Source organism: Mus musculus, chromosome 17, assembly GCF_000001635.26.
Source record: "Mus musculus strain C57BL/6J chromosome 17, GRCm38.p6 C57BL/6J".
NCBI lineage: Eukaryota > Metazoa > Chordata > Mammalia > Rodentia > Muridae > Mus > Mus musculus.
The window spans coordinates 45,868,576-45,896,032 of NC_000083.6; the positions used below are offsets into that span (position 1 = coordinate 45,868,576).

General features: G+C 51.2%; 2 long non-coding RNA genes across 5 annotated transcripts, besides 1 other annotated feature; one reads left to right on the forward strand and one right to left on the reverse strand.

Moving 5' to 3' along the window:
• Positions 1-11,273: 11,273 nt before the first annotated feature.
• Positions 11,274-12,877, reverse strand: 4930542M03Rik (RIKEN cDNA 4930542M03 gene). The gene is made up of 2 exons (NR_152136.1): positions 12,639-12,877; positions 11,274-11,650 (listed from the first exon to the last, which is right to left on the reverse strand). It is a non-coding gene; the product is annotated as an RIKEN cDNA 4930542M03 gene (long non-coding RNA).
• Positions 12,878-16,734: 3,857 nt separating this feature from the next.
• Gm41584 lies at positions 16,735-20,048 on the forward strand. 4 transcript variants are annotated; one of them, XR_876837.1, is made up of 4 exons: positions 17,436-17,678; positions 18,018-18,164; positions 18,917-19,010; positions 19,314-20,048. It is a non-coding gene; the product is annotated as a predicted gene, 41584 (long non-coding RNA). The 4 variants fall into 4 exon arrangements; XR_876836.1 differs by having other exon boundaries at positions 17,436-18,164; XR_001782138.1 differs by lacking the exon at positions 18,018-18,164.
• Positions 17,117-19,157: an enhancer, noted in NCBI's record as "VISTA enhancer mm591". NCBI's record gives its function as "enhancer in: other[5/5]" and the evidence as "EXISTENCE:transgenic organism evidence [ECO:0001131][PMID:17130149]".
• Positions 20,049-27,457: the final 7,409 nt, after the last annotated feature.

Here is a 27,457-nt window from a genome sequence, read left to right on the forward strand (position 1 = left end):
GGGAAGGCTTGGGTTGCCAGAGGTCTTTTGAGCTCATCTGCTTGGAGCGTTTCAAAGTGTTCACCTGGTTGTGTGGCCACAGCACTGAGCTCAGAACCTAGGTGGCAAGCACCGTCAAGTCCCTTTGTAGCATAGGAGGAAACAAAGTTCTGAATGATCATGGGAATGGCCAAAGGTTGCCTGGTAGAGGGGTGGAGGTGGGGCCTGGAGCCAGACTTTCCCTACCCTCTGCTGAGGGCTAGCTAGTTGGCATATTTCATTTATTTATTTATTCATTCATTCATTCATTCATTCATTCATTGCCTCCTTCATGCTAGGTAAACGGTCTCTGCCTCCCCACGGTGTCTGCAGAGTTTTACAGTTTCATGCTAGCTTCTTTGCTCTGTTAAGGAAACTACGGGAGATGGAGGAAGGGGACCCTGTGAAACTCTGTGGCCGGCCCGCATCTGTCCCTGCAGAAATGTGGAGGTCCATGGAGCAGATTCTCTCCCAGACACGACACGATGGACAGGCAGAAGGGGGCTGGGCCTGAACTGTTCCTGGGCTGCCTTCCATCAGAGGCTGCAGCCTTCCTGACCCCATCTGGGCGGCCACCCTGTCTCAGTATGGCCAGATTCTCCTTAGTCTCCCCCAACCAGGCCCATCTCTGCCTTACTCCCAGCCCACAAACAACATATTGTTGACAATCCTCAGGGGCCAAACACTTGATAAGATGGTCCCCACCACACCAGACATCCTGACAGCAGGCTGTGCTCTGCGCTCTGATGGCGGATGCTTTGAATACATCATCCTGTCAAACAAGTTTATTATTCTTTCACTCAAGATAAACTACAGCCGCCAACGAGGGGCTGTATAAATTCCAGGCTCAGAAGTGGAGCAAGCCCCCTCCCTGCTGAACACACACACACACACACACACACATACACACACACACACACACACAAATCCTGCTGAGAAAAAGCCATCACCACCTCCCACAGTCTTGGTTCCTTAAGGATCTCTGGGGGACTCAGTAGCTCTGTCTCATGGGGTGGTCCCAGGAGCAGCTGCAGACACCGAGAAACCCGAGGTACCCTTGGGCTGCTTGCCTGCTTGCTTGCAGGCCTGAGCTGACTTCCTCCGGGGTCCAGGGAAGGTCCCTCCCCGGGAGCCAGCTGTCCTCCCCAGGGTCAAGCCTGGCCTCTTGACTTTTGGACTTCTGTCTGCCCAGGCTGCAACCCTCGTGGGTGGCCAGAGCAGCCACAGGTCACGCCAGGCTTGTGGGGACAAGGCCAGCATTCAAACTCAAGCCTAGCTAACCAGTCCTCATGGAATCTGACCCCACGGAGCCTTCGTGAGCCGTCAGCAGGCTGGAGAGGTGGCTTGGCAGGTAGTGTGCCTGCTGAGCAAGTGCCAGGGTCTGAATCTGAGCTCCAGAACCCACCCGGAAGAGCCAGTCATGGGGGGACACGTTTGTAGTCTCAGCACAGAGGTGGTAGGGATAGGCAGGTGGCTGGGGGCACAAGCAGCTAGCCTAGCTGACTTGATGTGGTCCAGGTAACTAGTGAGAGACTACATCTTAAAATACAAGGCAATGACTGACCCTCAAGGTTGTTCTCTGCCTTTCACGTATATTCAGACACATAAGTACTCACACATGCACACATGCACTCCCCCCGCCCCCCCCCCCCGCAGCCCCGAATATGCACACAGCTTACAGTCAGTATCTGGGAGGTGGGTGGGTGGGGGAAGGAGCTCTATAAACCCCACACCCACATCCAGAACAGAACCCTTGCGCCCAGAATTCAAACCTGGATCTTGGCCCTGGGGAACCTAACGAGCTTCAGTCTTGCTGTGTGGCCCAATAGGGTTTAGCATTAACAATAAAAGGAAACAAAGGGGACTTCGAGTGACAAAGAGGTGGCAGTAGAAAGCAATGGAGGTGACTTGAGCTTGGGGGACTCTACCCTCCAGTCTTTTGTTTCCTTATCCACTAGGTAGGGAGGGCGGCTTCTCTCCTGCTGACAGTCACAAGGCCTGGAGAAAGTCTGAGCCCTGTCTCTGTCACTCTCCCTACTCTCTGGTCAAAGGCCTTTACCGTCACCCCTGGCCCAAGTTTGCTTGTACCACTCTCTTCCTGAGGAAGAGACTACCATGACCTCAGCTCCTATGAAAGTGCCAGGCCCTCAATATATAAAATTGGTTGGATGGAAATAAGGCACTAAAAACTGTTCTCAATGCACAGTAGCCACCAATAGCTATTTGCTGTTGTCCCACAAGTTTCTGTGAATACATATGGATCTGTGGATCAAACATGGAGGGCTGGCGAGATGGATCATCAGGTTAAGGGGCTTGCAGCCAAGCTCCTTGCTCTCTGGTTTCCTGCCCCACCCAACAGAAGGGCCCACACCTGGTGTGTACCCTGCTTGCTGAGAAGGAAGCCCGGGATCAGATCTGCTGTTATTGTGGTTCTCCACTCCAAAGCAGACAGACAGACCCAAGGCCAGATGCCCGAGTGACGTCACAAAGTAAGGATCTCATGTCATCCTGACCCAGCAGAAAAGTGGTCACCTGCTCCGTGATGTGGGCCCAAGGACAGCCACCTCATTAATGATGGCAGGGGTAGGAGAGACGTGGTGAGAGCTCCTCACAGGTACAGTGACACCTCCAGACGCCACCCCCACCTGGCCCCCGCCCTCTGTACTTCCTCCTCCCTCTGTACTTTTGCTGACCAAGGTTGATGGAGCTTGCTCCCCACAGAGAGCTTGCTGACCTTCCAAGTCTAGCAAACAGGGCAGTCCTCTGCCTCGTTAGGTCCTAGGGTTCTGCCCACGTGAAGGTTAACCTATACTGAAGCCAGCTTCCGTCACATCCATCCCTCTGGAGATCCTAGAGTACCTTGTAAGTGTCCAGGGTGCGTCCGTCCCAGACCCACCCCTTCCCTCAATGGGGACACAAATAAACAAATAAATAGATGAGTGAAAAACCAATCTATACTTTATCCTTCTCCCCCAGCCTCTGGCCTCAGGGCACATCTGTCTCTTCCCCACTGTGAGGAGAGGAAGAACCAGGGAAGACAAGAATGGGCACTGGCTCCTCCCCCAGGGAGTTCAGGGGGGCTCCTGGGGACACAGCATGGGCAGAGTGGAAAGACAGAACTGGCTCCAAGTCTGTGTAGGAGTGGGAATAGAACCCTGGAGGGCTTCTAGAAGGAGGTGTCACTGGCTCGAGGTTCTAAAAGCCAAACCTGAATTTATCAATTGCCCACAGAGCCAGGGAATGGACATTTGGAACAGCTTGTGCCAAGGCACAGAAATGCAGCCTAGCCTGGGGTGTGCTGGGACTAGTCCAACTGACTCCGGGTAACCGGGCGACATAGATAATTGGTTGGGAAGGGAAGTGGTTGGGCTAAGATGGGTTGGAAAACCTGCTAAGCCTTGGCACTTCGAGCTGGGTCTTTCTACCTACCGCGTTTAAGCAGGAGAGAGCGTGGTCAACATTTAGCAAGGTGTCTGATAAGGAGATAGGAGGCCTCTGTAGTCAGGCAGAGGACAGACAGGGCTGGGGGCCAAGAGAGGGTAGTGCCAACTGAAATGGCAACACACTCCCTGACCCTTACTAGGTGTCCTGTTTCCTTAGTTTGTTGAGGAGACGGGGTCCACAGAGTTAGAGACCCCGGAGTGACTGAGGGTGTTTGGTGGCTCAGAGGCAGCTGCCTTCTCTCTCCTGCACTCAGAACGCCACTCTGCATAGCCAAACGGTGTTCAAAGAAAGTTTGCTACTGGGCAATTGCTTCAGCTCTGTGGTTTTCCGTTCAAGAGAGAGCCGAGTTCATTGAACTTTAGGGCAGCTGTTCCCTGGTCTTCTCTCCACAGCAATAATACAGTTAATGGGATTATTTCCTGCACACAAGATCAGGGCTGCTAAGAAAACACGGCGAGGGCTGTTTGCAGAGGCCAGGCTGAAAGGCAAGCTCACGGCAGGAGGAAGAACGGGGCGGGATTCCACACGGGCTCAGGTGGAGCGATGCCATCCACCTCCGTTTGCCTTGCCTTCCATATGCCTTGCCCTCTGCCTCACTAGTCTGTGATTCACAGATTTCTCAGGGCTACCGGCCCAGTTCCCTGACCTCTCAGGTGCCAGGTTAGCCAGCGGCCGCCCGGGTGCAGAGGGATGTCCAAGAGCTCGTGGGACACATGTCCTTGTAAATGGGGTCAGAGATTCAGCAAGGGGCTATAGATGAGTGGGTAGCTTGTCTTGGGGTCACACGGCCAGTTGCGATAAGACCTGGCTCGGAGAATGGGGCATGGGAAATAGGAAATTACTGGCCGTGGTTATTTAGCTAGCTAGTAGTCTGAAGTGGGGAAACTGAGGTTTGAAGAAATGAAAGGGTTTGCCTAAGCACCAACAGTCCAGAGGTGGTAAAAATTTAAGATGGGCCCCAGGAGAGGTCTCATCTCTCATTAAATCTGAGGTCCCCCCACCAACCACCATCCCCCATCTCTTCTTAGAAGCTACCGTGGATCACCCCCTGTTTGCTGAGTCTCAATACCTGCCCCCCTCCCGCCCCCGACTGGTGGCTCCTGCCTCTCTGCTGGGGATGTGTGTGTGTGTGTGTGTGTGTGTGTGTGTGTGTGTGTAATTTAGATCTTATCACTCCAGCTCCCAGAGACAGATTTTCACCTGGTCCATCCCAAATCCCCACCGTGTGCACAGGTGCATAGGTGGGTGGGGCCAGAGGACATTCCAGGAGCCAGGAGACAATGGCGGGGGTTAACAGGGCCATCCTCTTTCACACCTTTGATTCCTCCAGCTAGTAAATCATTCTCCCAGCCCACACAAAGCCGTCTTTGAGAGTAGGTCTAGTCCCTGCACCCCATCCCACCCCAGAGTCCTGTGCCGCGGGTAGGCAGAGGCTACTCAGGTCGCAGAGTGTCCGGGAGTGTGACAGGTCCTGAGTTCTCTGCCCCCACCGGCATGGGGATCAGGTTACCCCATTTAATCCCTGCCCCTCCATCCACCCTCTTTCTGCCCATTGTAATTTATAATGGAGGCATGATGATGCAACCTGCTAATTACATTGCTGGATTTCCAACACATCCCTGTTTCTCTGACTCAGGCGGCGGGGCAGGAGGAGCAGCCGGCTCTGCTTTGTGGCTTATCAGGACCGGGTTATTCAGCTCACACCCGACCCGCCTCCCCCAGCCTCCTGTCTTTGTTAGCCAGAGCTTGCATCACCTCCCGCTTTCCATTTCTCCGGAATTTTTTTTTTTAACGGCTCTTTTTTTATGAGCCGCTCCATCTTGTTAGCTAATGAATGACTGTGGGCCAGCCGTGAGCATTGCTTTGTGCCTCTATTAAATGTTACACGATCGCAATTATAAGCTAACAAGGGACAGCTAATGATAATAATAATAAAGAAAAAAGATAATCTATTTTGTGGCCTGGGGGTAGACATGCGACTCACTGCCTGGTTCCCCGGGCTGAATAATTCAGAGCCTTGGGGGAACCACAGGCTGGACAGGCCATCAAAGCCTGGGGGAAGGAGGGGAGGATGGCCGCTCCGGGCCTGTTAAGAGCATGGCAGGCAGGAGAGCAATGGTGTTACCTCTAAACTTCTGGAGCACCCTCCCCCCCAACCCCCATGAAGGAATCCAGGTTCCTACAGGCAGGTGTCTGGTTTGTTGTGGTTGTCCCTCTGAGTCTGTCATTGCCCTAAGCCCCTCTCCACAGTGAGGCAGAGCGGGCTTGTACCGGCACATGGGGGAGGGGCGTCACACCACTGTTGTCCTTTCTGTGGTGGCTCAGATCTCTCTTTACCACCCATACCCCACGCAGCAGGATGTGAGGGCAAGGAGAAGGAACTCCATGGGATGGCAAGATGGCGTCGGCTCCTGAAGCCCCGAGGACTTGAGCTGGATCCCCAACTCCCATAGCAGAAGGACAAAACTGACATCTGAGGGTTGTCCCCTAACTTCCACCATTTAAAAATGAAACTCTTGGGTTCTGATGTAGGCAAGTTATACGCTCCTTGGGCCTAGGTTTCCCCTTCTCATACTGGCGTCCCACGTGCACTGCGGTTGCCTTCCCCGCTCCACAGCGCCAAGGCTGTGCCACTCATGGTTGGCATTGCTTTCAGTAGGTGCTCAATCCATGTTCCATGAGTAAGTGGCTGAGACTAGGCTGGGGAGGTAGCTCGATGGGTAGACTCCCCAGCACATACAAAGGCCAGCCTTAGCCATCAGCACCACATAAGCCTCTGCTAACCCCAGCACTAGGGAGCTGGGAACAGGAGGACCCTAGGTTCTCAGTCACCCTCAGTGACCTAGTGGCTGTTAGTCTGAGCCACCTGAGACACTGTATTTAAAAAGAGTAGCTGGAATTAAATTTTCTCCAGGTGACCTGGGATATTGGGCTTATTTCTAGGTGCCTCCCATATGATACTTGATATATTTATCCATCTTCTGTTGCTATCACAAAATACCTAAGACTGGGTACAAAGGTATTTCATATAGAAAAGAAGTTTATTATAGAAGCTTGCAGCTCTAGAGACTCAGATTGGCTTTTGTTAGGAGCTCATTGGAGATGGTATCCCATTGATATGCAGTGATGTGTGTAGAAGAGATTATACAGAAGTCGAGAGACCCGGGGACCAGGCTAGCTCTTTTCAACAGCCTCTTCTTGGTGTGAACTTACTTGCTCCTTGAGACCAGCATCAATCCCTTCTGGCACTAGTGACTACCTTCAAACTATAGCACCAGACATCTTCCCATTAATGTTGCCGGGGAGGCCTTTTTAAACTCCGTTTTAAAGCAGAGGTTTAAACTGGGGTTCCAAGAGCTTAGAGCTAAAGCCTGTTAGTGTTGGAGCTGGACCAAGATGTCTACCCATGGGCTCTCGACCAACAGCTGAAGCAGGTTGAGAGCTTTGCCCAGGCTTCTCGTGCCCTGGCTGCAGTAGGCAGGCGACCGCAGGCTGGGCGACAGAAGGAACAACCACTGGAAGGCACCACTGAAGAGCACCTTCAAACGTTGTGGTGGGGCTGTGGGCACCTGGAAACCACAGCTACCCACATCTGGGTGGTCTGAACCAGCCCTGAGTAGGATGCTGGGTTAGCAGGCAGGCTGAGGGGGCATGCTGGAGTATGCAGGAAGCCAGGGCTGGGGGAAGGTCTGTACCAATCTCACCCCTAAAAAGACTCAGCCAGCAGCAGAACTGTGTAATTTATAGGGACCCTGTTTGTTTGTTTGTTTATTTGTTTGTTTTAAATCCAAACCAAGCAACTATTAAGAATTTTAAAGCAGCTGGACCTTAAGTCAAATATGGGCCTTTCAGACCTCGTCTAAGAAGCCAGTCCTGGCCAGTGGGTCATTTGCCCTCCTCTTATCTCAGGAGTCTATGGCAGATGCTACCTTGTAAAGACCTGGTCCCTCATTGCCTGGTAGGGCCCATGTAACTCAGTGTGAGATAGGACAGGCTAGCAGAAAGACTAGGCATCTAAAGTCTCCTGCTCTGGACTTGCTGTTAGCAGCTGTGGAGACAGCTATAGGAAGGTCAGGCACGAGTTGGGAGTTGAACCTGCCTGGCCTCTCTGCGACTGTTACTGATCCCACTATATGTGGAGAAAGGGGGTCTGAGCTCCACCAAAGGCACCCAGAGCCCCTGGTTTGGTCATTGCAGGAGATCCCAAGAGCTCCTAGCTTTGTAGAACTGAGCAGGGAGCACGGTCTCCAGAGGTGAGTCTTAACGTCTCCAGAAGATGGAGGCTGGCTCTTAGCAACAAAGAGGACCATATTGCCTGAGACTTACTGTTCTTTGCACTGTAGTCTGTGCCCTTAAGAGGATGGGTGGTGCAGGGTGTGTGTGTGTGTGTGTGTGTGTGTGTTCACTCAGCAGCTATGTGCACACATGCAGATTTGTGTGGCAAGCACCCATTTCCCACCTAGTGTACCCTATGTGTTTGCACATACAGTGTGCTCATATACATGGACTGTGCCATAGGCATCTGCCAAATCCTTGGTCCTCATGTCTCCATCTGGTCACCCTGTCCATTCCCGGAGTCAGAGCTGCAGGACTGAGGTAGACAACGACTGGTGGCTTTGTTGACATTAGACTCCTCTGTTCCTCAGTCAATGTGTCCTTGGACAACGCGTATAGTGTCCTCTCTTAGCTTTGTCTATAAGACGGGTTCAGGGCCACAGTTCCTAAATACCTAGGAGGAGCCTAGCAAGAGCACACTGTTGTTTTTATCTCTGTGGCTGCCACACCAGACACCAGAGCTAACACCGAAAGGAGAGCTAAAGGCCACGGCCATTCATCACCATAAATGTGATAGGCAAGGTTCTAACTCAGCCGCCTGGAGCAGAGGAGAGCAAGATTGGAGTAAGGTACCATGCGCCCCCCTCTCTGAATCCCCCCAGACTCTGTAGAGCCTCCCTCAAGCCTGATGATGAATCCCCATTTGGAACACACACATGGTCGGGCCTGGTGGGGTAGGGCACCTCCAGTTCTCCAGGACCATGGAGCTGGCCCCAGAGGCCACCCACCCACTGCAGGGACTGGCAACCAAACAGGGCAAGGTAAACCACCCAAGATTGCTCTCTGGAATGTGGTGGCTGGGGAAGGTATCACGCATATTACTGCTATGTAAACATAGTTAAACTATTTACAAGACAGGCCTAGGCCTGGGAGCCCCAGGAAGCCCCTGCCATGTGGGGTGTGGGACCTATCCCTCTTCCGAGCTCTGCTGGCCACAAAGGTGAAGATGATGATTCTTGGCCTTTCTTGTCAGCCAGCCCACCCAGAGCCCCCTTACTGGCTGTCCATTGGCCCGCTGCACTGTCTGTTCACAGACTAGGTAGGCAGGACAACACAATCCTCCCACTGTCTTGTTTTGGAGCAGTTTGCAGAAGATACTTTGTAAGGAAGTGCTTTGCCCCACACTCCAAGGAGGCCTTAGGAGAGATCTCCATGTGGAATGCAAAGCAAGAAACTGAGGCAGAAGCCTCATGCTGCCCAAAGGAGCCCCATTCTAGAGGGAAGAGTCAGTCCCCACCCCTCAGAGCCTCAGGTCTAAAGAGGGAGATAGTTTCTGCCTGAGCTCATGTCCCCATCACACCCAATCTAAGACGCAGGGCTACTCCTGAAGGCTCCAACATCCAGATATGAGCTGCCTCGGAGCGTAAAGCCTCCGAGGGTGATTGAGCTGCGTGGGCAACTGCAGGTTCATACCCTGGACCCTTCTCTGTGCCCAGGACAGATGTCAGGCTTGTCTTAGTGTCTTCTCCCAGAAGTTATCACCTGCGGGCTAAATTCGAAAAGCTGGCCAGCTTCCCAAAGAGTCCGAAGCTGATTCATGCTAGAGGGGTTGCTTATGAATGAGTGAAGGCACGACTGTTCTCCGAGTTACCTTCCTGGCCCTTCCAGGCTCCCTCTGCCTGACTGCCTGCTGCTGCCTGCCTCTCCTCCAGCCCCAACACTGTGCTTAGTGTAGCCTCCCGGGTTTGCTTCTGCAAGCCCTGGGGTCAGGGTGATGCCTCATCCTCTGGTACTTACCCGCTGCCTGAGCACCCGTACCCAAGCCTTTTTAGCCCTCCTTTTCCCCTTCTAGAACGCCTGCCAGCCCAATGTGACTGCCCTGACTGACTGACTTACGCCCCTAAGTACTTAGCTGATAGTTATCTCTGAAGACCTTCACCATACTTGCTCTTGGTTTGGTGGCCCAAACATATTTCTTCTAACTTCCCACTACTAAGAGTAGGAATTTTGGCTCTCATACTCTGGTTGGGAAATTGAGGCTGGAGAGTAGGTTAGCTCCCAGGGTTGCATAGCTGGTGACATGGCTGGTGGGACATATTCTGATACCCGTTTTCTGATTACTGCACTGCTCTGCCCATGTGACCATAGACCCTGAGGAACAAGGTGTGTCCTCCATCATACTGGGTTAGAAAAGTGTCAGATTCAGTCCGGTTTTGTTCAGTTTATTACATTGATTGATGTTGTGAGCTCATGTGCGCCTCGTGCATGCAGGTGCCCTTGTTGGCCAGTAGAGGGCGATGGATTCCCTGGAACTGGAGTTCCAAGGGGTTTAAATGGCCTGATGTGGGTGCTGGGAATTGAACCAGAGTCCTCTGCCAGAGCAGTATGTACTCTTAAATGCCAAACTGTCTCTCTAGCCCTGACATAAGCCTTGAGATCATCTCAGAAAATTCATAGAAATACAGCCCAGAATCCTATACGATCCCCATAGTTAGCACTGTAGACTGATTGCCAGGTAGTCTTAAGTGGCTGGAGCATTTACCATCCTTTCGACAATGATGGAAAGAGATTTTATTTTTATTTTTGTTTGCTTGTTTGTTTGTTTTTGGTTTTTTTTTTTTTGTTTGCTTGTTTGTTCCTAGGACAGGGTCTTACTCTGTACCCCTAGCTGGCCTGGAATTTGCTATATATAGATCAGGTTGGCCTTGAACTCAAAAGATGCCCACCTGCTTCTGCCTCCTGAATACTGGAGTTAAGAGCCACCACACCTGTCTACATATTTTGCTGGGTTTGTTTTTGTTTTGTCTTTGCATTTCTTTCTTTCTTTCTTTCTTTCTTTCTTTCTTTCTTTCTTTCTCTCTCTCTTTCTTTCGTGTGTGTGTTAAGGGAGGAGTGGGTGCATATATGTAGTGTGGTACACACGTGAAAGTCAGAGGATGATTTTGGGGAATCGGTTCTTCTACCATGTGGGTCCCAGACACTGAATTCAGGTCATTACATTAAGCCTTGATGACAGGCATCTTTACCCACTGGCCATCCTGTAGGCCCAGAGAGGGGGAATTTACATAAACGAATACCTAATGAGCCCTTTCATGCCCTAGTCCCTGTGTGGGGATGATCTCACACCCCTGCCTGTCCCCAGCGAGATCCTCATGTCTGATGAACTGTCTGCTCTCACCACTCCCTGAGGGAAGATGACCAACAACTCTCCCAGCAATCTTGACATTCTTAGCAGATGCTAAAGATGGACCTTCTGAGCCAAGCCAAACCCTCAAAAAGCCCTGTAAGCCCCTCCCATATGTCCCCAGGGTTGTCATGGTCCGGAAGGCAGCAGCCAGTTTAGGTCTGAGACAGATTATCTGGATCCCTGCCTGAGTATTCAGAAGACACACCCCCTCTAGTGTCTAGGGCTTCTTCCAGGGTGGTGGGCTGGCTCCTTTACAGTGGCTGCTGTACTATGCTCCTGGGACTCAAAACCAACACCTTGCCCTCATTAGTGCAATGTTCTAGTCAGCGGTCTTAGGGAGATGTGATGATGTTAATTATGTACTGATTTATTTAATTCCTGCTCTTGTAAAATGAGTGCTGCTTGCCTTCCTTCCTTTCCCCAGGGGCTTCTAAATTCCTGGGGGCATGGCAGGGGCTGGGGCTGCCAGCAGCAAAGATAGTGGGCTGGACTCAGAGGTCACAAAAAACTAGAGTCATTTGCTAGCTCCAGTGACCCTGAGTAACCTCCTTGAGCCCAGGATTGGGTAAGGATTATGAGTTTGGCGCTGGGCCTGCCCTGAAGGGAAGCTCTCAGTAGATCTCTGCCTCTGTTATCATTATTGTTCATTATTATTTTAGTCTCTCGACGGAAAGATCATCTCCTTCGCTCCATGTCTGTCCTGGACAAGGAATCCAGTAGAATTTCCTGCAATGAATAGAGGGCTTCAGTATCTGCGCTGTTCAACATGGTGGCCGTTTGCCCCTGTGCTTTGAGCAGCTGAGGCACTGAATGGCAGCCATGTGCCAAAGAGATTCAGAAGAGTCACCTGGGTCCTGTGGAGACCGGGCCATGAGTACAGATGCAGGCCATCTACTGAGAAAGTACTTAAGTAATATTAGCAGCCACAAACAGTGAGAAAAGTTATGACATATACAAAATCCTCCTGCCCCCGCCTCTGGAATAGCTGAGAATATAAATCAGTGCCTCTGGATAACAGGTTTGTCTGCACCATTCTGAATATCTCCTGAGCCACAGCTCAAGAAAAAAGAGCCGTTTCCACTGCTCAGGGACAAGGGGAACATGAGGACCATGAGGATAAAGATAACTGCCTCATCTGGTCATACAGAATGCTCCCGGGAGAGGCAGCCAGGGTACTGCACAGAGAGGAGGTTTGGTGAGCATCTATCTGATGGTGGGGTGTGACCTTTCTTCATTCCAGTTCTCCAACTCCAAACAGGGAGTTGTTAAAGTCTGTGTCTTTTCTGAACACTAAGTTTCCATAGATCCATCTATCTGCCAGGCTCGGTCCAATAGCTGGAGGTGGGAGGTATGACCAGAAAACAACGGGCCAATAGCTGGAGGTGGGAGGTATGACCAGAAAACAACGGGCCAATAGCTGGAGGTGGGAGGGTACTACCAGAAAGCAACCGGCTTCTAAGAAATGGTTGGGCTGGATGCAAAGCCAGGGCCCAAAGCTAGTCTTCGGAATTCCCCTTTCTGACAACCAAATGAGAAAACAGTTCCTCCATTTCAGAGAATTGGTGCAAGCTTGTAACCTTTGCTTCTTGCACAGCAAAAGCTTGAGCCACGGGGTGGAGGTTTCCCAACTCTAGGACTCCTCAGTGTCTCCAGAGGCAAAACCTCAAATTCCTCCCAAAGAATAGGATCCTCTGAGAGTCCCCAAAATCCTTACCTTCATCCTGGCTCACTGCCTTCTGGGTTCTCATAGGACAAGGTAGGGTTAAGGAGCCTCTATAAATTGTGTCTCTTTGTAGAACAGCGGTTCTCAACCTTCCTAATGCTGCGACTCTTTAATACAGTTCCTCACGTGCGGTGACCCCCAACCTTAACATTTTTCATTGCTACTTCATAGCTGACATTTAGCCACTGTTATGAATCACACCGTAAATCTCTGATCTACAGGATATCTGATATGCAACCCCAATGGGGTCCCGACCCATAGGTTGAGAACCACTGTTCTAGAATCTCCTGGCCTACTGTTGGAGATTCCCGCGTCTGTAGCCAGGAGCAACAAGACACCAACCAGAGCCAAGGGCACACAGTATATTTCTTAACTGGATTTGGGATGACTAAGTACAGTGGGTGGTAAAGCCAGACGAGATGACTGACTGTCAGCTAGACATGTGGCCACCTGGTTAACAGGTTCAGATAGGGTCTTCCTGCTTCTGCTTGGTCTACACTACACTCTACTGTAGAGCACCTTGGGACAGAGGTCAACTCTGTTCTGACAGGGCCCTGTGTCCTTGCCCGGGGAACCTTTTCCCAGTCCCACAAAGTCCCTGGCTTCCACAGCAGAATTTCAGCTTTTGAAAAAGCCCAGCTTCAGGCCAGCCTACCCAACCATCCAGTTCTGGGTCTGGGGTAGGTGGAGATCACCTGTACCTACTCAGCTGGGAAGTAGGTTGACCCTGGGATCCACTGCCCCCCACCCCACCCTCCACCATATTAACTGCTTACCTCACTCCTGTGACAAAGTACCTAACGGAAACAGCTTAAGAAAGGAAGGGCTTATTTCTGCTCATCATTTTCTTATTATTTAGTGTGTGTGTGTGTGTGTGTGTGTGTGTGTGTGTGTGTGTGTGTGTGTAAGCTCCCACATACCACAGCCTGTGCAGGCAGGCTGATGTACCATAGTGCATACACTGTAAAGAGGCCAGGGGACAACTTGGGAGTCAGTTCTCTCCTTCTCTCTGTATGGAGACGCTGTCTCTCATTGGTTCTGCCATCCTGTGTACCGCAGGCTAACTGGCCGCTGAACTTCTGGACGGTTCCTGTGTCTCCCATCCCGCTCTGAGAGTGCCAGGGTTACAGATGCATGCCCCTCAGCTGGCTTTTGATATGGGTTCTGGGGACTGACCTCAGGTTTGACCTATCAAACCATCTCCCTGTCTCCTATTGGAGGATATGATCCATCTTGGCAGGGAGGCCAGAAACATGAGGTGGCTGGTCCACATTGCAGCAACAGTTAGGAAGCAGAGAGAGAGAGAGAGAGAGAGAGAGAGAGAGAGAGAGAGAGAGAGAGAGAGATGCTGGTACTCAGACGTCCCTCTCCTTTGGTTTCTATTCAGTCTAGGACCAAGGTCCACGGATGGTGCTGAGCACAGGGTGGGACTTTCTACGGCAACTAATTTGGCCCAGATACTCCCACACAGACACACCGCTGGGTAATTCTAATGTCAGTCAGGTTGACATTGATGAAAAGATACCACACTGTTGCACTTGAGATTACAGGCCCATCTCTAGAACTTTTGGAAGGGACAGGAAGGAAGCTGTCTTTGCTCTGGCTGACACCTGGCACCAGCTGATCCTGGCTGAGTAGCTTTTGAGGCCTTCCCGCCCTTGGACTCTCATTGTGTGTGGGAATGACTCTGGATACTAGGCTGTGCACAGCCCAGCAGTCAGTCAGCTCAGGCCAGACCTTTCTGTGAGGAAGAAACCAAACCAGAGAGGGCTGGACGCCAGAGCTAGAAGGACCAGAGCTAGGAGGAAGCACCCAGAGCTAGGAGGATCAGAGCTAGGAGGGAGCACCCAGAGCTAGGAGGACCAGAGCTAAGAGGGAGCACCCAGAGCTAGGAGGATCAGAGCTAGGAGGGAGCACCCAGAGCTAGGAGGACCAGAGCTAAGAGGGAGCACCCAGAGCTAGGAGGATCCAGAGCTAGGAGGATCCAGAGCTAGGAGGGAGCACCCAGATCTAGGAGGATCCAGAGCTAGGAGGGAGGACCCAGAACTAGGAGGACCCAGAACTAGAAGCACCCAGTATGTATAGTTTCGTTTTGGACACAGAACTCTCTTCATGAGACCTCATCCCCCTTTCCCTTAGATGGTGGTTCCCTGGGAGCAAGCTGTGTTCTCCCTGCCACACTGGCCCAGGAGCAAGACTGGAACCGTTGTCACCACCATCACCAGCTCCAGCCATAGAAAAGAACAATTTCTGTCTGTGCTGTTAGCATCTTAGAGGAACATCCTGACTCTCCTGAGAAGCTGGGTCAGGGACACCAAGTTATCCTCTTCCCTGCATCTCTGCCAGTCCTTACTCAACTAGGGATGGGGTAGTCCCAGGGCAGGCCCAGGGCTGGGGCTGTGATCAAAAGCCAGCTTGTCTCTGGGCTCTTCCATTTGTTTCTTTTCCATGTGGTTGTTCTTAAAAACCACCGTATGTTTGCGTGCCTACACACACACACACACACACACACACACACACACACACCATACACTGCTCACACACCACTCACACACACATACACACACACACACACACACCATACACTGCTCACACACCACTCGCACACACACACACATACACACACACCATACACTGCTCACACACCACACACACACACACACACACACACACACACACACATCATATACCGCTCACACATGAGATGAGTATTTGGATGTCAATGGACAGGGCGTGGGCATTCAAAGGCTCCTTTTCATTGTCCACTTGACTAGATGTGGAATCACCTAGGTGTCTGTGAGGCTGTTCCCAGGGAGGTTCACGTGAGGTAGAAGACCCTTCCTGAAAGTGGGTGGCACCATCAGGTGGGCTGGGACCCTTGGATTGAAATAAAAGGACAAAGGAAAAATCAAACTGAGCCTCAGCATGTTCTTCCCTCCACTTCTTAGTCTGCCTAGACTTGAGGAACCTGGTGACTTGTTCCTGCTGCCTTGACTTCAGCCACGCCCCCTTAGGATAGACTCCGCCCCATCAAACCACGAAGGGGGAAAAACAAAACAAACAAACCAAAACACGAACCTTTCTTCCCATACACTGCTTTTTGTATTTGGTCCCATTGATGAGAAAAGCCATGGGGACATGTGCCTCTCTCCTCTAGCCCTCCCCCCCCCCTCCCTGCAGTCTTACCCCTCCCAAAGCCACCCCAGTGATTGCTCCCCTCCTTCATGCCCACAGAGGACAGCACCCAGCTGCCCACTGTCAGGCACAGAGGATAAAAATACCCAGTGGAAAAATACATGGCTCCGGGTCAAACATTAACCTGTGGGGACTGGTGTGCCAGCCCCAGGTCCCCTCTCAGGCTACCTGACTACCAACACACAGCTGGCAGAAATGTCCCTCCCTCTAGCCATCACCGAAATCCTCAGGTACACACCACCTGTTTCTGACTCGAGGAGTTTAGAGATAGCTGATTCCTTAGGCGACACCCCACCCCCACCCCAGTCCCACTCCTGGTGCGGGTGGGTACCACCAGCCCACAGAGTTTGGTGGAAAAAGAGACTCTCACTCTTTAAACCCTCACCTTTCTTACTCTCTAGCCCTCCTTCTCTCCCTCTCTCCTTATCTCCTCCCCCCCCCACATGGCCATGGTGGGCCTCTCTCTTTCTACCTTCTCTTCTTCTCCCTGCCTTTCTACAATAAAGCTCTAAAACCATGAGAGAGAGAGAGAGACACAGAGAGAGACAGAGAGAAACAGAGAGAGACAGACAGAGAGAGACTCTCCTCTCTCTTTTCAGACTTGGGACAATCTCCCCTTCCATCCCCTTTCCCCAAGAGACAGAGTCTCATGTAGCTCAGGCTAGCCTTCAAGCTGCTATACAGCCAAGAGTGGCCTTGAACTTGTGACCCTCCTGCCTCCACCTCGAGAACGGTGAGATTACAAGTGTGTTCCACCTTGCCTGGTTTATTCAATGCCAGGGGTCGAGCCCAGGGGTTTGGGTATACTAGGCAAACCCTGTGCTAACTGAGTTACATTCTCAGACCTACCCATAATAATACTTCCACGGGGCCAGATTCCCCAGCTCCCTCAGGGGAGAATCCTGGCCCACAGCTTCTCTGTGGCTGCAGAGCTGAGCTCACTTAGAATCTGGAGGGAAGGAAGACTGGAAGGAAGGGGTGAAGGAAGAAGGAAGGGCTGATGGAGAGAGGGATGGCAGGCAAAAGGCAGGAGAGAGGACAGGCTCTCACTTGCTAGATGGCCACCCAAAAGAGCTACCGGGAAGACAGAGACAAGAGGTGCAAACCTGGGACCAGCAGTTTGCCCTGCATGCCTGTCTCTGGTATTGTCCAGGACTAGGGAGGCCAGAGGGTGAGTACTGCTCCCGTGGGCCCTCAGGACCTAGTTCCCTACGGCTCCCCAACAGTTATTGGCTGGGAGGCCCGGCCCCGCCTCCTCTTCCCACACCTGCGAGGGCCAGGGCTTAACAATTCTAGGAAATGTCTGCCCTGTACATTTGAGCCGGGGCCAAATGCTCCGTCTTCCATCAAGGAAGTTTGACTGTACACCTCACAAAGAAGAAGGTCCATGTGGACACACACCTGCCTGTTCCTCTTGCCGGTGTGTGTGAGAGGGGTGGGGGTGGGGGGTGACAGATACCTGAAGCCCCGAAGTGTCTCCAGGGCCAGGGGAGACCTCCTGACCTCTGTGATGCCTACAGCAGCCACCCAGGGTCTGCTAGAGGTCTAAACATTAACTTCTAATGGGAAGTGGACGGCTTAAGAGCAGGTCATCAAGGGCCACCTGGCTCCCGGGCTGCCAAGTGTTGGGCTGGCTCCTGGGTTTAGAGTCCAGCGCTGGACGGAGCAGAGAAGCCGGGAACCCAGAATCTCAGAAGCAGTGAGACCATCTTATACACAGGAACTCCCACCCTGGTCTTCCATCGGGGCTCCCGAGGCCGTTTCTCACCGCACCAGGAAGGACATCTGGAGGCAGCGCCCAAAGGCCTGGTTCAGGCAGGCTACCCAGAGAACCCCGTGCGTTCTGGGAGTCCCCTGTTTAAAGTCAAATTCTGACCTTTTGTCGTTTCCCTATCTGTAAATGGAAGTGCTCGCACAGTACAGGATGGGGTACTCTTTAAGGAGCTGTTGCTTGGGGCTTGCTGGCCTCGTCACTTTGTAGCGCAGCAGTCATCGATGCCCATTTCCGCGTTTGGATTTGGTCCCTAGGGATCTGAGCTGGAGGTTCAAGGCTCCAGGCATGTGTTGCTTCCCTCGGCTTCAACACGTACGGGTCTTCCCCTCCCCGCCCCAACGGGCAGAGCCACATCCCGGCTTCCCTCATTATCACACTGACATTTGTTTTGGCTCTCGCAGCAATGACCTGTTGAAACGAACAAAGGCTGAGGAGGGAAGACCAAGAATAGGATGGCCAGGAGCCCAGCTGTGGAGAGAGCCGCAGGCAGAGGTGTTGGTCCGTGCCCTGACCTCAGGCCGGAGGGACAAAGCTGCCGGGGCAGGGAGGTGGGTGTGAGGTGGAGGTCAGGACAGGGCTCCTCCAGCTGCGGGGGCAGGGAGGAGGGAGGCTTGCATCTGGATGCCATCTGGATCAGAGCAAACACCCAGGGGCCACTCAGGGAAACGCTTGAGAGCAAATCAAACCCTGCCTGAAATCACCACCAAGCCCTTGAATCGAATGTCTGAATGTCTGAGGAGGAGGAATGTGTGGGGGTGGGGAACCACAGCTGGGAAGAGGACAGGGAGGGGAAGCCTAGGGCCCTCCCCAACTCTGTAGACACACCCCTCAGGAGGGGGTGAAGAACAGGGGAGGGGGTGTCCCAAACATGTAGAGAGTCTGCTTTGCCAAAGAATTTTGGGTATCTGAACCCTTTGTCAGACGCTGGCCCCTTTAGGGCTGCTGGTCTTCAGGTCAATGGCTGTTCACCCTGACAGAACACCTGTGGTGTGATAATCCCAGAGACTCATGTGGTCCAACCCGTGTGGGTAGTCCGGAGTCTGACAGACTGGGTTTGATTCCTTATTTTGTCCAAAAGGGGCATTCCCGAAGGCCAGCTTGCTTGGACCACCCATTCTTGTATCTTTGAACTGTAATCTTGCAGCCTCTTGGAGCCCCTGGAAGCACTCATGGCCAGTGTCAAACTTGGGGCAAGGCAATGGCTTGTAGGAGACCCTCAAATCTTTGTGGTCTGGGGACCATACCTTCTTGGCCTATAGCAAGCAGTTACTGACCTAGCCCTTGCTTTTAACACCTCAAGAGAGGAGACAGGACATACTCACCCCAAGGTCACCAGAGACCTGCAGAATCCAGACATACTGACTTTCCCATCACCTCCCCACAGTCCAAGCCAGGTAGGTACCCTGCAGTATGGGCACATGTGTGCAAAGATGTAGGTGTCTGTGTGTGCTACATGGATGTATACATGTATGTTTGTTTATGTAGGTTAGCGTGTGTTCATTTGCATGGTTTATGTCTGTGCAAGTGTGTTCGTGAATGAAAATTTTGAAATGAAATTTCTTGTGTGAAATATACGTGCACATGTGTGATTGTATTTGCAAGTAGTATGCAAATATGACTTGCATAGCTATGTATGTATACGTATAGATTTATGTACATATCCATGCTTTTTAAAATCTATCTTTAACTGCATGTAGATATATGTGTGAAGGGGTCTGTGGATACCTGAAGAGGCCAGAGACGTCCAGCCCCTTCGAGCTGAAACTACAGATGGTTGTGAACAACTTGATGTGGAACTTGGGTCCTGTGCAAAAGAAGCAAGCACTCTGACCCGCTGACTTGGCCTTTCTGAGCCTCCATGGGCCCAGCCGGACCCGCACCTGCTGAGCTATGTGTTACCTGCCACATAAGGCCTGGAAGCCTGGGAAGTCTGAGAGTGAGCAGGCTGCCTCACAGGAGGCCTGGTGAGTTCCATTTGCTTCTAGAATTGCAGAGGAACATGGCCCAGGTCAGCCTTCCCTAAGCAATCTCTACAAAAAGACAAAGTAGAACCAGGAACACAGAGAAGATGAAGACCGACCAAGAGGAGATGGTCCAGGGACCAGGAGAGGTCAGATGAGTACAGACCGTCTACCTAGGGCAAAACTTGTTCCTGAACTGTAAGTCACTTCCCTTGCTTGTGCCTCGGCTCCTCATCTGGAAAATGGGATCATACCATCACACACCTCAGAAGGCTACTGTAAAGTTTGAAACACATCGTTACCGAGAAAAGGCTTTGTGCTTCAAACTACAAAGCGCTCCACAGATGTTAGCTGCTACTGTTTTCATAAAGCGAGAGTCACCGAGATACCTTTAAATACACGGAAAATTATGATCAGCAACTCCAGGGAGAATGAAAGGTATGCAAAGGAAATAAAAAGAAGGAGCCTGGCTACCGGCATTCCCTGGTCACCTGTCATTCCTCTCTCCCTAGGATGACCTGGGGAGGGGGCTGAAGGAATGCAGTGCATGTAAGCTATGGGCAGGAACATCGTGTGTGTGTGGGTGGGGGGTTGTCAGAACAGCATAAGGAAGTCTGTTTCTGCTGCTTAATTGCTTAATCGACACTGATGTGTTTGCAAGGAACCTTCTGGACCCTACTAAGGATAACGGAATGATAAAGACTAAGAGAAACAACACAGTCATTCGGTGTATCAGGGAGAGAATTGAGCCTCAGCGCCCAGATACCAACGAGCTTTTTCAGTGAGCTTCAAGGCTGGAGCCGGCAGCTTCAGGCTCTTTCTCAGAGACCACACATTCTACGGGATCCTAGAATGAGGAGAGGGGCTTCTTCCAACTCCTGCTTAGCCCAGGGATGGTTTGAAGGAAGGGTTGGAGCAAGACCTGACAGCCCGCTCTGGGTTTTAGAGGAGCAGGGCTGGGGATCATGGTGGTTGTAACTGCCCTACTAGTTCCCTCCCTCCCCCCAACCCCCCCCCCCCCAGAGAATCGGCTCTGTGCTCATCAGTTTAAAGGAACGGCTGAGAAGACATCTGAATGTTGTTAACCAAATGCACATGGAACTCAAATGCATCGCTGTTAAAAAATCTTCCCATGTTCTAACTCCTCTCCAGTCTAACTCTCACAGCAGCCTATTTTGATGTCCATAGTAAGTTAATCGGAGCTCATAGAAGTTAAGCAAAACTGCCCAAAGTCACACAGCAGGTCCAGAGCTGGACCCGGGCAGCCTGACCCTTACAGTTCTGTCCCGATTGCTGATCTCTCAGGGAGGCCACAGAAGCAGAGTGGGAAAGGAGCCGACATTCCTGGCTTTAGAGGGGCTACAGGAAGGGGACAAACGACAGAGGAAGCAGCTGGCATCTAGGCCAAGCTAGATGGCCTTGACAGACATGGCCAGGGGGAGACTGGGTTCCCAGAGAGGCCGGGATTATCGGGCAAGGCATCCCTGCCAGTGCCCTAGCAACCAAGCTCTGTTTTGGCTGCCCGTGCCTGTGCCTGGCCAGGTGGTTGGTAGGGCAAGGCAGAGGCGGAGCCAGGGCCACAAGGCCTTGAGATGCCGAACTGCTGACTTCAGTTCTCAAATCAGTCTGAAGCCAAGCCTGCTCCCCAGTTCCCAGCAGGAGCATACCTGCCTGCCTGCCTGTCACCGTTCTGAATCATGTCTGTCACTCCAGAAGCGTTCCTGAGAGCTCAGAGGGAGGTAAAAACTGGGTCTGTGTCCAGGATATTGAGGTTGGAATCCTGTCATCTCTCAGTGGTGTGACCTTATATGAATGGCTCAACAGCTCCGCGACTCAGTTTCCTCTTTGTGAATGAAGGTTATAACAGCACGATTATCAGGGTTGTGAGGATTGAGTGACTTCATATCTATAAAGTACCTGTCCTGGTCAGCTTGACACAGCCTAGAGTCTCCTGAGAGAAAAGTGTTGATTAAATAATAACCTAGATCAGATTGTTAGTCAAAGCACTGGAGCCTGGCCCACCATGGGTGGCACCATCCTTATGCAATTAGTCCTGGGCTGAATATAAGAAAACTACTGTGGTTCCCCATGCCTTTAATCCCAGCACTAGGAAGGCAGAAGCAGGTAGATCTCTGAGGACAACTTGGTCTACAGAGTGGGTTCCAGGATCACCAGGGGTACACAGGAGGAGGGGTGGGGAGGGGGAGAGAGATGGGGAGGAAGAGGAGGAAGAAGAAGAGAGGAGGGAGAAGAGGAGGAAGAGAGGAGGAAGAAGAGGAGGAAGAAGAAGAAGAAGAGGAGGAAGAGGAGGAGAAAAGCAGAAGAGGAAGAGAAGGGGGAGGAAGAAGATAAGAAGAAGATGATGTCAACAGAGAAGAGAAAAAGAAAAAACGAAAGGATAAGCAAACAAGCAAGCAAGCTAGCTAGCTAAGCGTGAACCTGTGAGTAAACAGGCCCACAAGCAGCCATCCTCTGTGGTTTCTGCCTTTGAGTTTCTGCTCGAATTCAGCTCTAACTCCCCTCAATGATGGGTGTAACCTGGGCATATAAGCCAAACCCATTCTCTTCTCTCTTAAGGTCCTAGTATTTGTCATAGCAGCAGAGAGTAGGCTAGAACAGTGCTTGGTCTGATTTATATGCTTAGTTCATCTGTCTGTCTCTGGGTTGTATCACTGGGGACACTAGAGATACGACACTGAAGTATGTACCCCTTACTGGTCTCCAGCAGTGGTATCAAGAGGAGTGAGAGCTGCCTATTGAACCTCATGTGGTTGTCAGTTTATAGAAGGGATGCAAAGAAATTACTACTGAACAAGACATCATTATGACCTTGAGTACCCAATAATGACCACTGGTTAAACAGAAAGCTAGACCTTTGGTGATGGCCTTAGACAGTGGGGGCTGATGTGCCTTCTACTTTCCCTTCAGTAAGGGAGAGCATTGACAACCCCAAGTAAGGGCTAGAACATGGGGACTGGGAGAGAAGGAGGAACCAGGGCAGTGTGGAGGCAACCCCCTCCAGGACAGGGACTGTGAGAGTGTGAGCCATGTCTTCATGTAAAGCCACACAGGGAGGTCCTTTGCTTTTTTGTCATCCTTCAAACTGATTTAGACACCCTGCCGTTTTACTAACCTCATTGCCAGATGCACTTTCTAGCCTGTAGTGGTATGCTACATCAGTTACTTGTCTCATTGCTAGGTCAGAATACCCTGACGAAAGCAACTTAGTAGGGGGGTGGGGAGCTTAGTTTACCAATGTGGGGAGAGCGTAGTGCCTGGTGAGGCAGCTGCTACAATGTATCTATAGTCGGGAAGCAGGGAATGACATGAACGTGAAAGCCGGTGCTCAGCTCTCTGACTCCCTCTATTCAGAGACCTCTCAGTCCATGGGCTGGTACCACCTACAGTATAGATGGAGCCAGTGACTTGTCTTTTCAATGCTTCTAGTGTAGTGGTTCTCACCCCATGGGTCACAACCTCTCTGGGGTAGGGGTATAGAACAACCCTCCCACAGGGGTCGCCTAAGGCTATTGGAAAACAGATGCTTACATTATGATTCACAACAGTAGTAAAGTTACTGTTATGAAGTAGCCATAAAAATAATTTGATGGTTGGGGGAGGGCTCACCCCAACATGAGGAACTGTCTTAAAGGGTCCCAGACTTAGATAAGTTGAGAATCACTGCCATGGAGCCTATTAAGGTAACACTTAAATTAGCCATCACACATGGCTTTCTGTGACTTGACTCCTTGATGGCATGGGTGACAGTATTGCTGATGACAGCAATGATATATATATATGTCTGTCTCATGAATCCCTGAGTAGTCTAGGATCTTCCTCAGGCCGTGACCTCCTTGTCACTGGGGAGATTCTTGCCCTGTCCTCTTGACCTACATATGGTCAGGTATACCATCTGACCTTTTCCATAATCCAAAGTGTGTCTCTCACACCACCCCCGTGCCTTTATTCATGCTGTGGAAATTTACTGAACATCTATTTGATACCAGGCACCATCCTCGACCTTCCTGTGCGATAGGAGAAGTTCTCCTGTACAGATGACCCAGGCATGGTGGCACATCACTGTAATCTTAGGCAACCAAGAAGCTGATGTTGGAGTTTGCTGTGAAAACGTGGGGATCTGAGCGCAGATGCCCTAGCACCATGTGATAAGCTCGGGACCGAGGCACACATCTGTAACCCCAGTCCTGGGGGAGTTGATTTGTAGAACTCACTAGACATCTAGCCTTGCTAAACTGGTGAGTTTCTGGTTCAGTGAGAGACCTTGCTTCAAGGAAAGCTATGGTGGGAGACGTCTATCTTAGTTAAGGTTTCTATGACTGTGAAAAAACGCCACGCCCAATAGCAACTTGTGGAAGGAAAGGTTTATTCCAGGATGAAAACTTTCAGGTCATTCCATCACTGAGAGAAGTCAGCCCAGGGACTGGAGCCGCAGATTGAAGCAAGAGCCTTGGAGAGAGGGGTGCAGCTCACTGGCTTGCTCCTCATGGTTTGCTGAGCCTGCTTTCGTACAGCACCAGAACCACTGGCCCAGGGGTGGTGCTGTCTGCAGTGAGCCGGGCCCCTCCCTATCAATCATCAATCAAGAAAAGGGTCCTATAAGCTTGCCCATTGGCCAACCTGGTGGGGGCATTTTCTCTATCGAGGGTCTCTTTTGCAAAATGACTCCAGCATGTGTTAAGTTGACACAAACCTAGTAGGTACAGCCTCCCATCATCAGCCTCTGGACTCCTCATACACTCATGTACAAATGCATATACCACACAGATACACAACACACACACATACACACACACACACACACACACACACACACACACACACACACACACACTAATAAGGACGGAAAGAAGGGAACAGGGTTTGAGAGGTTAATGAAAGACCTAAAAGCTAGAATTAGAAACTAGAAGCCAAATTGTACAACTCCAGAACCTAGGACATTGGCTAATTTCTCTTCCACTCTCCCTGCTGCGTTGCTAATGAGACTGACATTAGCCAGAACATTCACTGTGCACTCCCCAAGGGCCAGACATCACTTTCAGAGCTTCACGCATCCCAACTCCTTCCGTCCTCACGATGGAGCATACCAGCTTGCCCCAGGCCACACAGCTAAGTGTAATGGAGCCAGGCCCAGAACCCAGGCGGTGTGGCTATAGACAGATTTCCTCATGCTGGCCAGCTCCCAAAGAGCCAATGCTAAGGTTTCACACAGAGAAACCCTCTGCACTTCTGCAAAAGTAAAGCAGAGCCCGGAGCTACAGCCAAACTGAAAACAAGCTCGGAAAATGTTGGAGGCCACCCTGATGTCTAAGGAGCAATAGCAACGGAGACCTGGCTGACCTTAGAGGACACAGGTGCTGGGGCCTGAATGGAGGAAAGCAAGAAGCAGATCCTGGTGTCAGTGAAGAGAGCCTAGAGTGGGTGTGACCTGTAGCTGCCATGGGTCTCAGCACAGGCCTGAGCCCTCTTGTACTGCTAGCTAGCACCAGGGCTAGCACTCAAGACATTTAGATCCTTGGGGAGAATTAAAAAGGGGCATCCCACACTGATCCAGCCGCCAGAACTGAGACCTGTACTAGCTGCAGAATCAATCCAAACGAGACCAGAGTGGGTCCTGGTTCCAGGAAGCTACGAATCAGGGACTCTGGTCTCCTCCTGGGATCCCTGCTAACACAATCTCCCAGGCTTGATTGACTGTTGGATGCTGACTCATAGGAAGTTTGGCACGGGCTCCTGGAAACTATACTTCTGTTAATTTAAAATGTATTTTTAGGGCTGGAGAGATGGCTCAGCACTATTTTCACAGGCCTGAAAACCTGAGTTCAGTCCCCAGAAACCAAGCGAAAAGCCAAATGAATCAGCTCCCATCTATAATCCCAGCACTCAAGCCAAACCAGGTGTGTGTGTGTGTGTGTTGCGGGGGAGCTATGGTGAGAGACAGGAGAATTGCCTGATGTACACAGTACAGACAATAATTACAAGAGAACTCCTGACCCGATAAGGTGGAAGGAAGAACTGAGCCCCTAAGGTTGTGTGACCTCTACACGTCCATGCTGTGGCATCTGCCTGGAACACAATAAGCACCATCCAATACAGATTAGTTTTTATATGTTTTTTGTAAAAGAAGTAAAGTTTAAAAAGAAGGCCAGCTTGTGGTTGGAGACCACAGTGTACAACATGCCTCCCTCTTGGCCTGGATCCCTCCTGGAGTCCCTCCCAAGGGTAGAGCCTCTTGCCTTCCTCTTGGAGATGCTCTGGATAGAGCTCTAGCCTGACGGGCCGGCCTATGTTGTTTCCCCTGACTTTTTAGCCCAGCCAGCATTGTTTTTAAGCAACTCAGCATATCTGCACCTTCTTCCGAGATGGAAGCTCTAGATTCAGATCTTAGCTGACTTTGGAGGGTCTGAATGACCTTGGTCAAGATCCCATGACTTCCCCAGGCTCCAACCCTCAGCTTTCTTACACAGAGAGGCAGATATGAACGGCAAACACCAAAACCTGAGTCTGGACACCCACCCCTCCCCCGCCCACAGCACTCTAAATGAAAGGCCTAGCACAGTGACTGCTGGGCATCGTGAGACAGGAAGACCCCTAGAGCTTGCCTGCCAGTCAGCAACAAGGGAAGCCAAATCAGTGGGCTCCAGGGTCAGGGAAAGACTCTGTCTCAAGAAGTAGGTGGAGAGCAATAAAGTGTCCACATGCAAGCATGCATGCGCGTGCGCACACACAGGGACATGAACACATCCAAGAAGTGACTGCCGCTCTGTGCCTCCTCAGAGAGGATAATAACGAAGAGAGGGTAGGACACAACAGAGCGCTGGAACTCGGGAACTATGGGAAAGGCTGTTACAGCACCCACAGACAGCACTGCTGGAGGCTAACCTCTGCCAGCTCAGCACTGAGAAAAACCACTGGAGCTGCCCCCCCTCCCCCAACCCCACAGCAGGAGAGCTCCATAGCAGAAGTGACAGCCTGATGCAATGCCTTCTGGAACTTTCGAGCTCTGGGAAATTGTGCATGGCTATGTATACTGAATGCCGACAGGGGATAGTCCAGGGAGTTGGGCCAATATGGCAGACACTGGCTTTGCAGGGTAACTTACTGCTTGTCGGGAAGGCTGGGGTCATCAAGGCTGCTATCAGGTTTGATGTTTCCGCTTGATGGGAACTGGGGCTCCCTGGGGCACACACCCCCTAAACAGATTTGGGGGAATTACCTTTTTAGTACTAAAACTAGCTAGAGAAAAAAATTGAATGGAATACCACCACCCCACCCCCAAAAATAGTTGAGGGAGATTTGCATTGGACACGAGCTTATGTCCCATCTCAATGACTCTAGGCATGTGTGGTTTCCTATGCCTGAAAGGAAGCCATATGTCCGTTAGGAAACCAGCCCAGGAAGATGCGTGGTGGCCCCTGGTTGTAATCCCAGCCCTGAGAAGACAGAGGCAGGAGTTCACTAGCCTGAGAGACCGAGTCGACAAAAAGCATCATGGGAAAGATTTGTCACATAGTAATCACCCTCTAAGTTCATTGTTTTTTTTTCCCCACCTCCACCAAATAGTGGGTAAGGGTTTTCACTCTATTAGCAAATGAATTTATAGTCCTTGCTTTTCAGGGGTTGCCTGAAGTAGGAGTGGTTTGTTAAGATTGTGTGTGTGTGTGTGTGTGTGTGTGTGTGTGTGTGTGTGTGTGTTGAGAATAAAATTGGACACTAACTAACTGAGCAAAAAAAAAAAATTTTTTTTTAGCTTCTATGAGATTACCAGGTCTGGCCTTGGGCCCTGGGGTGGAATCAGCAAGAAGGCAGGCCAGAGTCCCTGCTCCCAAGTAGTGGGAATTCTGGTATATTGTTCTAGAAGT